Raw genomic sequence first — 9999 nt, 5'->3', positions numbered from 1 at the left:
GACTGAGCCACCAATGATGTGAACTGTGAAACAATGACGAGCTTATAAGAGCACACTGTGTCCTTCCTCTGGTCCTTCCCTTCTTCCTTTTCCCTCATTATTGCTTTCTTAGGAACAGACTACACTTCTCTCTCCCAATAGGTATACCTGTCTGAGGCAATGTTGTCTAGAAAATGTGGGCTAAAGCAGTCATTTACTTTTAAATATTTATCTAAAAATCCAAACATATACAAACATAGAGAAAAAAATACAAAGAATTCCCTCATTGTCTACATTCACTAATTGCCCAGTTTTGTACATTTATGCCATCAATTCCTTCTTTCTCTCTCTTTTTTCTCTTGAAATATTTTAAGCAAATATCAGGAAATATGACTTTTGACTTCAACATACTTCAGAATGTCTCTCCAAAAATTATAGTCATTTTCTTGTATAAACACAATGCCACTTTCACCTATTGAAATAGCAGTATTTCTTGGTATCATCATCTATAATAAAATATCCATAATTGTCATGTCTCTTTTCGGTTGTGATGTTGGAATCAGGTTTGAGCTATAAGCTTCTATAGACTCATTCCTTCTCCTTTCTATCCTGTTATTAACATGATGCAGCAACTCCATCAGTCCTCTTATACTGTTCAATATTCTAGATGGATTCATTTTCTGTTTTGTGATATTTTAATGTGGTCCTCTAGTCTCCTGATTTTCTGTAAGCCTACATGGGGGAAGTCAGTTTTAAATCTTGACTAGATTCTGCTTTCATTTTCCTTTTTGTTTTTTGGCAAGAATGCTTTGTAGGTGTTCAGAGTGCTTCAGATGACATTAGATCAAGAAACACAATGTCTGGAGTTCCAGATTGCCTGGACAATCTGGCTGCTGTTGTAAAATTCCTCATCGACCATTCATATAATAGTTTCACCCACTGATGACAGTTTCCTAAATCAATCTTTTAATGTGCAGGGTTGCTGAATGATGGTTTCATAATTGTATTATTTCTTTCATATTGATTATCAAACACAACTTTTGGTTTCTAGAAATACAATTCAACCAAGAAAGGGAAGGCAATATAAGCTCTAGTTTTCTTTAAACTAATACTTTTATGATAATGAATTTGTATTAGTTACTCAAAATAGTGTCAATAATGCCTCCTGTCTGCTCCCTCCTTCCTTTTCTCCTCTCTTCTTTGGAACATAAAGAAATAGTGGATTGTGTAGGTGTGTGTGTGTGTGTGCCTGTGTTAATTATATAAAAAAAGAACTCATGGATTTTACTATAATGTTTCAGATAACTGCATTCAGTTACTTTTTCTGATGTTTAAATTTTCATACCTTTGGCCAAAGGGGCCCTTTGATTTTGGTTTCTATGTTTCTTAGATATATTTATTTGTTAAAAGATTCCTTGTTTGGGGGCTCAAGAGATGGCTTAAGGGTTAAGAGCACTGGCTGTTCCTGCAGACCTGAGTTCAAATCTGAGTTACCCACATGATGGTTGACAACCATCTGTAACTCTAGTTCCAGGGATCCGATGCCCTCTTCTGACCACCTTGGGCACTGCATGACATGTGTGCACTTACACATATGCAAGCATAACACTTATACGCACCAAATAAAAGTTTAAAAAAGAAAGATTACTTGCTTTGTGGTACCACATGTTACTTTTATTGTACACATCTTGTCCTAAACTTGAAATGAGGCATTCCTTTACCCAGCCCTGGTATCTATTAATTGGAAATAGCATTATAAACCAACCCCCCCCCCCAGCAAGATGTTATTTTGGGGGACTGGAGAGATGGATCAGCCATTATGAGCACTAGTTGCTCTTGAAGAGGACTTGAGTTTAGTTCCCAGCACCCACATGGGAGCTAACAACCACCCATAACTTCTTTTCTGGCTTCAGTGGGCATTGAGAACATGGGTACACTTATATATATGCAGGTAAAACACTCATACATATGACAAAAAGATGTTCTTTGCAGTAAAAATAAAATGTAAATCTAATTTTTTTCTACTGCAGTAACTTTAAGAACTAAAGTTAATTTGGGTAATAAATAAAACCATAATTGCTTATTTTATTTTTATTTTAAGTTTACTTTTACATTGTTTGTGGAAATGCACACCATTGATTATATCTAAAATTAGTTTTTAATAACCATATACTAACATTTCATCTTTCAGATGGTACAACTAATATTCAAAATTTTACAAAAAGTTTGATATAAAGACTATATATAAATATGTAATATATAAAATAGGTAAATAGACTCTTGAATGTTTTCATATCAGTTCATTTAAGAATATCTATTTCCTCAGAGGTGATACAGCAAAAGCTTTGAAAAATTTTTAGAAATGTGGTTTGATATGAGCTGTCAGGTTTGAGCTTTGCCTTGGAATTGATGAAGGGGTATAATTTCAGATGTTAGTAGGCTATTGTGTGGAAATGCCTGAGATTTGAAGAATGGAATGTAAAATGGTACTTGGCAATGATTCTCAATGTGAGGTCTGAGGATAGTGAGAGGAAACTGAAAATCTTTTAGGGATTTTGCAAGGTCCTCCATATTTTTTCAACTATGAAAAAAATGAATTTGTATAAGGACAATTTTCTTTATAATAGTTTTATTAATATATTGGAACAGAATGAATGCAAAAGCAGAACAGGAGAGTGTACTTGTTCTAATAAAGCAGATAAGAGATTTACAAAGAAAATAAATGTAATTTTTCTCAGTTTTTTTTTGAAAAATGTCATTATTCATAAAAATGATTTTATAGTAACATAGTGGGATGATTTATAAAATGAATTACTAAACAATTCTAAAGATTTTGTTTAAAAATTTAATATAGCAAATATGGACATCTATAGCTTATATAATGAAATATTCTATCTCTTTTTTCTCTTGCCTCCCTGTATCCCTGCTCCCTTATTTCTTTCCTTTCTTACTCTGAAATAGTATTTAACTATGTAGCTTAGGCTGGACTATTAATTTCTGTACAGCCTAGGCGGTCTTAAACTCATGATCCTTCTGTATCTACCTTAACTGTACTGGGATTAAAGGTGTATGCCATTACTCCTGGCTGTGAAAGCCTTTAAAGTTCTCATTAAAACTTTATTTATTTTATTTATGTGTGTATCTGTGTGAGTGAACATCACATTTGTGCAGGTGCCCGTACAGGCCGGAAGAGGGCATCAGATCCCTTTAACTGGAGGTACATGGAGTTATGAACTTTGGTGTGTTGTAGAAGACATCCCAACTGAAGAATCACCATTTCCAACAAGCCCAGCAAGATACATAACTACTTTATCATCATTTTTCTTAATTTGTCAAAGCATGTCTCTGATCAGTGAATGTCTGGAATTGATTTCAAATGCTTTCTTCTGACTGGTATAATAATTTGTAGAGATCTTCTGTCCCATTTGGTATGTTTGTGCTTTTTCTTCATGTTCCCCCAATGCTGCCAGACCATGAACACTGGCTGGCCACAAGAGCACAGGAACAGTACACAGCTTTTCCAGTTTTGTCCTTAAGGTTTTCTCTTTCATCCAGTTTAGCAGAGGCTCAAATTACTTTTTAGTTGCTTCATGACTTTCCTTAGTTTTATCACCTTCTTCAATCTTCACTCCTTGCAGGCAACATTCTGGAACCAATTCCCATCAAACTCAGGAAAAGCCCGAATGTAATATACATCCATGGATTCTGTGAAGCAAATAATTTCGTAACCCTTTTCCAGAGGTTACTCAACAAATGGAGAAGATTTGGACTATCTTCTGCTGCATTCAGGCATAAGTAGATTTTGTCCTTTTCCATTCATCCTTTCTACATACTGCTCTAGACTAGTAATGCCCACAGAGTGATGAGATTTGAGCGTAAGAAGTTTAGCAAGATGTATTCAACTATTTGAGTGGTCTTTTTATTTACACACAATTGGATGTTGGTGTCAAATTCTTTCTAAAAAGCATCATTGTACATATAGCAGCAGTTTTCTTGATCACACTGAGTTTCATGGGCAAGGCTCTTCCCAACCACCTCAAACAGTTTATACTACTGTATAGAGGAAAATATTCAGGGAGCGATCATCTGGGGCCACCATGTCCTTGGCAAAGTTAAGGAAGTGGTCTGTGATGAGTACTCAGTGCATTTACAGCTTAATGTGATTGCTCTTCTTGTTTCTGTATTTGTCAAATAGTTCACCTGGAGCAGATGCGGGTACAGATAAATTTGATATAAAGGTAACTTCCCCACAGCAGTAAAATGGATATAAGGCCTGGGGTCATCACTTTCCCTTGAAAATGATTTATGTGGGAATGACTTTTTTTTTTTTTTGCTGGCATTGGCTCGTTCCACAATTCCTTGTCCTTGGGGAATGACTTTTTACAACATGGACACACTCTGGACAAATGACTTTTACTTAACCTTGAACACAAAAAGTTAATCTTATTTTAGTTTGTTTATAATGAAAACAAATCAACTAGGCCTTGAGCTCCTCCTGTAACCTAAACATAGAGCTCCTGACCCTTCCTTGCCCTTAACTAAGAACAATGCATGAATGTGTGTATGCTTTGCATAACAAGAGAGTGCTACAAACAGCTGATATTTGTTGGAAGTTGGTATTTGTTGGTTTATTTCATCTTATAGGTTTCAGTTCATCATCAAAGGAAGCCAAGGAAGGAACTCAATAGGAACTGGAGACCTGGGAGGAACTTTGCTTACTGGTTTGTTCTCCCTGGCTTGCTCAGTCAGCTTTCTTATGCAACCTAGGCCCACCTTCCCAGGGGTAGCACTGTCCAGTGGGCTGGGCCATGTCTGCGGGGCATTTCTTGACTGTTGATTGATGTGGGAGGGCCCAGCCCATAAGGTATGTAACCTTTTTGGGTTACCTCACCTCAGCTTCTTAAATATATCTGATGAATCTTAATGATGGAGTAGGTCTACTCAGCAACACTTTTTGTATGCTTACTTTCCACTGCAATAAAAGCCCCACATACTTGTCTTTGTTGTTTCCCATGCACATTCCATCCCAGACTGTCAGCTTCTAGTGTCCTGTTTAATTTGAAATACCTCTACCAGAAAGGGCCAGGCCAATTTGTACATAGGCCCCCACTGTCATTAGAAGGGACTTCAAGCTATAATCTTGAATTAAGTCATTAAGCTCTGGCAAAGAGCTTACGTTGCAGTAATCATTTCAGCTAAGGACAAGAAAAACTGTCACCTATGTCTTGTACAGGAAAGCAACCTTTTTCTGTTTAGGAGATTCCTGCACCTGTAATTAACAACCCACTGAAACCTGAGTCTTACATTTTAAAGGTTAATTTTGAATCCTGAGTGCCAGAACATCATGTATTTATATTAGTACTAAGTGACTTGAGAATGATTGGCAGTATCCAGGAAAATAAAGGCTGAAACGGGAAATTTACAATTGGGGGAGGGGCAAGAAAGGAAACCCAATCAATTTATGTCTTTTTGGTACTAGGTCACACAACCCAGTTAAGACCGAACAATTTGAGGGCAAAAGCTTATGTTTAAAAATCCTAGTTTCGGGGCTAGAGAGATGCGGTTAAGAGCACTGACTGCTCTTGCAGAGGACTCAGGTTCGATTCCCAGTACCGACATGACGGCTACGAACCGTCCTTAACTCCAGTTCCAGGAGAATCCGAAGCCCTCTTTCTGACCTCTGGGGCATTGCACGACACGGATGCATTCACATACATGCAGGCAATACGCTCATACACATAAAATAAAAATAAAATATTTTAAAAAATCGTAGTTCCTCCAAAGTAAACCACCTCTTCTGGATTACTTCTGAAGCCAGCAAAACTATAAGCTGCAAAACTGAATAGTTTCCTGTGTGCACTGGAGCAGATAAAAACAGAAGCTGCCGGGAGTCGGTTCTTGACCTTAAACCAAAGGAAGGAACTAAAGACAGTGTCCTGTGGTTTTTCAGCTTTTCCTTGCCTTCTATCCACGAGTGGCAGCCAGTGCGTCTAAATTCTCGGCGCCTCAGTACTGCTTAGGACGCACTGAACACAAACAAACGCTCGGTTTAGGGCCAACCACGGGTGGGGATCCGGGGGCGGGATTTCCGTCGGGGGCGGAGTCTCACATGGCGGCTCTCGCAGGGGGCCGGGGGGCGGGACCAGCACGGCCGTGGGGGCGGGGCCTGCCGCTTGCGGAGGGTGGGACCTGCCGCAGGGACTTCCCCTGGGCTGAGCTGCGCGGCGGGTGCGCTGGGCTTGCGCGCGGAGCGGGACGGCGGGTGGGGCCGTGAGGCTGCGGGGGTGGCAGAGACGGACCCCTGGCGTCTCCCGGGACCCTTCGCCTGGTCGGGGCCTCGGGTGGGTGGGCATGGCTGGGAGTCGGTGGCCCACCCGGTCGGTAGTCCTGCGGCCATCGCAAGCATGTGTGCGTGCGCGTGTTGATCTGAGGCTGCGCGGCTGCGCTCGGGTCCCTAGTCCTCGCTTGCTGGGTTAGGAAACTCAGTCCTACCCGGGCCGACCTCTGCGCCGTGCGGTGCCAGTCCCTGGAGCGCTGCGGGCGGCTGCCGGGACTGCTGGGCAGCTGGTGGGCGTCTCTCAGTCTGGAAACACAGGATTTTAAAGAACCTGTCTGTCTCTGTCGTTTTTAGGGTTTTGGCCAAATTGGGCGAGGGCACACTATAACCACTTACCCCTTCTCACCGAGGAAGAGCGGGAGAAAGGGTAAGTAAGGAACTACCAGGGGTGGAAGGAGCCAGGATTCTTATCTGATGAGAGTGGAGAACAGAGCTGGTCCCCTGAACTTGGGGCCAAATTCCACATTTCCTCTGGAGACGCACTTTCAAAAGTCACAGATTCCAAGCCCAAGACTTCTTCGCGTTTCTGGAAAACTCATTTCCTTTGAAAACCTCTTTTAACTTGGCACATTGATTTGATAAGTGATCTCTGTCTGGGCCCAGCTTTCATCAGTTCCTGAGAAATAGGGTATTAGAGAATCAAGGTCTTGCTTAGTAATTAGTAAGAACCCCTCCAAGGGATCTTTACGTTTTTAAACTAGGACGACAGAAAAAAAAATCATTTAGGACTCCACAAAGGCAATAGCGTTGTCAGGTGTTGAAATTCTTTTGAGTTCTTTCAGAATTTAGAAGAGCCTGGGGAGAACTTTTTGCTTTGATGTCATCTCACAAGCATTCTGTGAAAAGTTACCTGGAAAGTTACCAAACAGCACATTGAAGTCCTATGAAACTTAACAGCGATTTTCAGTGGCTTCTCCTTTCACTGGTTCTTCCCTGGGTCTTTGCATCCCTCTCTAGCACAGTTCCCCTATTCTCCATGTGGTGAGATGAAACAGAGGTCCTTTCACGCTGGGAGCCCCTCTGTGTCATATATAATCCGATGCAGATAAGAGTTTAAGTTCAGGTTAGCTTTAAGCAAGAGCATAGTAAAAAAACACATTCTTGGATACTTACAGAAGGAAGCTAGAATTGCCCCCTACGATGATCCTGGCACAGGCCACCTGTCAACATGCCTTCCTTGTTAGCAAGTGTTAGCTGTCCACAGAATTTATGACATGGTTGTTTATTGACGAGGGGCTCATGTAATATTGAGTAGGTATTTATGATACCCTCTCTACCATGTGTTGGAACACTTACAAAAATAGGATCTAGAGAATGAAATTGTTGTAGGTGGCTTTTGGGGGGACAAGCATTTCACCTGTTTTCTGTGGATTTCTTGAATAATTATGTGCACATGTATAAGGCCTTCCCTCTAGTACTGATGTTAGTGGTTTGCAGGTTTACATACACAGTGTTGTGGGAGAACAGAGCTATTACTCCACCTTACTGGTAGAGTCAGTGATAAACTTTCAAGGGTGACTGACAATGGCAATATGCTTCCCGTAATGCATAGTGTTGTCATTTTTCAGTGCAATATATGTATTGTTTGAGTACAGTAGCTAGATGAGAATAACTTTTGAATAGTTTGATAAGAAGGCCTAATTTGAGAAAACAAGGAGACAGCTAAGGATAATGAACCCAGTAAAGTAAATATTGCAGTAGGCCTGCGTGGGTTTCTGTTCATTTCACCTCATTTCTTTATTAAAGTGAGAGAAGTTATTTTGTCATTTTCTAGTTACAAGGATTATATAAAGTCAAAACAAAGTTATTTAGGATTAAATAAAACTGTGAAAGGAACTTCATTCTTTCTATAAGCCCACTTTCAAATGATTGCTAATAATTTAGTTCCACGTGTACACACTAAATCCTCAACCATATGTTAATTATGCACACATATTTAGCTGAATATGTATTAATCTGTATCAAACGTGGGATATGATACATACATGTATATATGTTGCTGTTAAGGATAAGATTCTAAATTTTTTTCCTTTTCCACCATTTTGGCTATTTACCACTAGTCCTGGCTCTCCCTCAAATCCTCATGTGGATACTCCATGCCTTTTATAGTCTTTTATTGATTGATTGGTTTAGGTGCTCGAGATCCAACACAGCCCTTGCACATGCTATGTAACTACTCAACCATAGAGCTGTAGCCCACCCCTGCCATCGATTATTTTACTTGATTTGTTTTTGAGTAGGTTTTTACTTTGTAGTTCAGGCTGGCCCGGAATTCCCAGGCTTCCTGCCTCAGCCTCCTGAATGCTGAGATTTCAGGAGTGTGCCACCATGCCTAGCTTCCAGCTTCTATATATGTCCTTGTAATTATAGGCTTGGATCCTAGTCCTTGTGGCATCTGTGTTACCTAGTATCAATTACAGTGTTTCTGCTCCTTGACTTATTATCCATCTAAATAGAACAATATGTACACAACAGAACCTGCACAAAGCAGTGCTTGGCTTATAGGTACTCGCTGTCCCTGGTTCTCTGTCGGATTGCTCATCATTTTCTTACGATTTTCTTTATGATTTATACAGCTGAAGGCACCCTAGTACCTACTTTCCTATAGGTGCTAAGTCTCCTGGGTTTATGATTTTTGGAGCAGGTAGTCTGCTGTATCTTATCCTAGAATTTCTTGAACAAGAACTGACACCTGATGTGGCTCGATTTCCCTTTATCATATCATTCTACAGTCCTGCCTAAGGAGTGTCAGCTTGAGAAATGAAGGGAAAGTTTTCTATCATGTATCTAAAAAGCTCTGACACCATTCCCAAAGTGAGAGAGACATACTACCACATTTAACTGAGTGCTTAAAGTTAGTATTTCTATTTCAGCACCGTCTTTGGTTTATAAGCATTACAATAAAAATGCTGATGCTTTCTGTCTAAACTGTCATGATTTTGCCAAGTTGTGGGTTTAATATATAGCTAAGCTGTGTATTTAGTGTATCTAATACTGCTTTGGAAGCTGAGAAAGACAAGTGTGCAGACATCTGATTTCACACCAGACATCTGGTTTCACTTCGCTAAGGAGTACATTTTGTCAGTAGATTATAGGCATATCAGCTGTACTGCTGTAGTTTGTGGCATTTCTATTATAAGCTCTGGTCTACTGGGTCTAGTATGATGTTTTATTCAAATGACAGCACACTGAAAATGAGCACCTGGTCAGAAAAGCACATTTCCCACAGGTGCCTTCTAGTGTCATTGTTCTTACAAGCTAACAAGGGGAAATAGTTTCTATCTTTGGCAATTTTTATAGGGAGTTTTTATAGAAGCAAAAATATTTTTAAAAGAAAAGCTTTGCTCAAAAACCTGTTGAGCTGAATTTGGTGCTCATGCCTGTAATCCCAAGTGCTAAGGAAGCAGAGGCAGGAGAATCTCGAGTTCTAGGCCAGCCTGGGCTACATAAGACCCTGCTTTTTGTTTTTTAAACATGTTGTATTTAAAAAACCTCATTTTCAAGTCTATTTTCTTCAATGTTAACAATGAATTTACTAAAATGGAGAACAAATAGCATTTGGATTTCCAGGTCAGGGTACCAAAACTTTTTAAATCCATCATATGCTATTAGAGGTGATATGTACTCTAACTCAGAGCTTAAACTTTTTTCCATTTGCAACCCCATTTGAGAAAATTTTAAAC

The 9999-nt window shown here is 39.8% G+C and overlaps 1 protein-coding gene across 8 annotated transcripts in view; it reads left to right on the top strand.

Moving 5' to 3' along the window:
• Positions 1-6158: 6158 nt before the first annotated feature.
• Immp2l (inner mitochondrial membrane peptidase subunit 2) overlaps positions 6159-9999 on the top strand; it is a 964149-nt gene continuing 960308 nt past the window's right edge. For 3 of the 8 annotated variants that reach the window (XM_029561492.1, XM_029561491.1, XM_029561500.1), the window contains exons 1-2: positions 6360-6387; positions 6611-6683. The gene's annotated coding sequence lies outside the window, so the exon portion shown is untranslated. Of the gene's footprint in view, positions 6321-6359; positions 6388-6610; positions 6684-9999 lie in introns of those variants that run through there. The other 5 variants (XM_029561497.1, XM_029561496.1, XM_029561495.1 and 2 more) reach the window with 5 other exon arrangements.

This window comes from Nannospalax galili, unplaced genomic scaffold, assembly GCF_000622305.1.
Source record: "Nannospalax galili isolate Female #2095 unplaced genomic scaffold, S.galili_v1.0 scaffold273, whole genome shotgun sequence".
Taxonomy (NCBI): Eukaryota; Metazoa; Chordata; class Mammalia; order Rodentia; family Spalacidae; genus Nannospalax; species Nannospalax galili.
This window is presented reverse-complemented; position numbering and strand designations above follow the sequence as displayed.